Raw genomic sequence first — 2,509 nt, 5'->3', positions numbered from 1 at the left:
GCTCAATTTCACCAGTAGAGGGCAGTAGAGGATTGACTGAAGGCCTGAGCTGTGTTTTGGTTGAATTATTTTCCACAGTTCTTTGTGTTATTTAGATTATTTAGATTATTTTTGTGTTTAGCTCCTTGTCTCTCTGTGCAATTTCTCAGTTTACCCCAGTCTGCTTCTCAGTAACTCTCCAGTCAGTCACTCTCACCTGTTGTTTGATATCTACTCTGTTACCCATTTTTTCCCCCTCTCTCCCCTCAGTTTGTTTTTAACCAGTCATTTGTCACCACTTCTCTGCTGGATCATTTCATGATCTTTATCATCAGTCCTGGTTGTCTGTTCCCCTGTCTTGCAAGTTTGTTGCCGCCACGTCGGCTCTTGTTTTTGTTATTTAATAAATCTGTTTTTATTTAGAGTTCTTGTGTCTGCCTGCTCCTGGACTCAAACCCCTTCAGACCTCGACACCTATTAGGTTTTTACTCATTTGAATTCGGATCTGGACACACAGCTGTCAGATAAAATAACTGATTGTAAGGGTTTTATTCAAGCTGTTAATTGTCAAATTATTTATTAGAAACACTCTGAGCTTTATAGGAAGGGAGCACTGAGGTTTGTATCCATATTGGCACAGCTGCATTATTGCAATGATTTATTACGTTATATCAGAGGAGCCCAAAGTGGGACCTGTGGGTCAAATTTGGCCCGCCAAGCCATTTGATTTGGCCCACCAGCAGTTGATATATCGTTACTAGTAATGATATATCAACAATATTGAAACTATGTAGAAACACAGTATTTCCACTTAGTCATTACATCCATTGGCCCAGTGACCATATAAGGAGCTGTAGTGCAGACAGTTTTCACTTACTGTATGGCGCTGACTTTATCTTTGATGTATTAAGATTAAACATGAAACACATGTTAGAACAAGATATTTAGATTAGATTGAAGCACATGTGTAGATTTGCGCACTTTATAAGGCCACAAAAAATCATTTTATCAATTTATAAAATGTCCCATGAGCCTTTGCTACTTGAGCGTATGGCAGACTGTCTCCAAGTGCACAGACTAAAACAAAAGCAGGCCACCACACTGGCTGCTAGCCTAATTGTTAAACATAAAGGACTTTCCTTAAAAAAGTATTTGTATTTCATGTATTATTTTACTGCATTTGACCTGCAGCCCTGGACAGATTTTCATTTTGGCCCTTTTGGGGGAAATGTTTGGGCACCGCTGCCTTTTATCCTTTTGGTTTTAATCAAAACCAGTCAGATTTCTTAATAATCAGGCATTAAAAGTACTGGCAAACCACTGCAGTATCATCATTATTACAGTACTCAATAACTACAGTAAGATATATTCTGAAACGTGTTTAAGCTTCACAAGTGAACATATTTGTACAACTCTGTTCACCAGAGAATCAGCTTTTGGTCAAAAAGCATTTTCATTTAGGGCACCTAAAGACTGAAACACTTCCTGATAGTTGGATTAAAAATGTAATTTTTATTATTTCTCTTGTTAGAATTAGCTTTTTAGTTTTTTTAATTTCTGTCAACATTAAAGTATCTGAGACATGCGTATCCTTCAAATAGAAACATCTTTGTGTTTAATAAACTTGGCTCTTTAATTTAAGGTCAAGCCATTGAGAGAGCGCAGCCTTATAAATATCTTGGAACAGTTATAGACAATAAACTAAACTTTGAAATTAATTTTGACAGTGTGCAAAAAGGCACATCAGCATATTTTCTGTCTAAGGAAACTCTGCCATTTTAACATTGACCGAACCATAATGACCATGCTTTACCATGTTTTTATTGAATCAGTTTTATCCTTTTCCCTGGTGTCAAGGTTCGGTCAAGTTACATTGAKAAAAAAAATACCTACAGCAGGTTGTTAAGTTGTCTAAACTGATTGGAAAGACCCAACAATCAGTTGCATCTCTGTACATCAGCCAGGGTACAGCGGATAGCCTTTTCTGTTTTAAAAGAGGATTTCCATCCCCTTTACCAGGAGTTTCAGCTTTGTCCCTCTGGCTGGAGGTTTTTGATCCCTAAATGTAGGGCAAGACATTTTAAAAACAGCTTTGTTCCCACTGCTGTTACTGAAATGAACAAAATGATGTGACATAGATGTCTTCAATGGTTCAATATTGGATTTTATCTATTGTGTTTTTTTTCTCAACTTGTAATTTATATTAAGTTTATTTTTTAGTTTCATTTCCCTTTTATCATGTCCTGCTTTGATTTAAATTTGATATGTGGAGCCTCAAGCACTATGTGAATGGTTCTTTTTGCTAATGTGTTCTTATTTCTTATAATTGTGTGTGTGCATTTGATACGTATGCTTTGAACCACTGCAATACAAATTTACCTTTTTGGTATAAATAAAGTAACCAAACTAAACCAAACCATAATGCTCAATTTTACCCCTGGCATATATTTTCTCTTGGACTTTGCTCAGCAAAAACAAAACAGGAAGTGACATCAAAGGGGAACTCTTTAAGAAAAGGGACACCCTGGTC

This window comes from Austrofundulus limnaeus, unplaced genomic scaffold (assembly GCF_001266775.1).
Source record: "Austrofundulus limnaeus strain Quisiro unplaced genomic scaffold, Austrofundulus_limnaeus-1.0 Scaffold0, whole genome shotgun sequence".
Taxonomy (NCBI): domain Eukaryota; kingdom Metazoa; phylum Chordata; class Actinopteri; order Cyprinodontiformes; family Rivulidae; genus Austrofundulus; species Austrofundulus limnaeus.
This window is presented reverse-complemented; position numbering follows the sequence as displayed.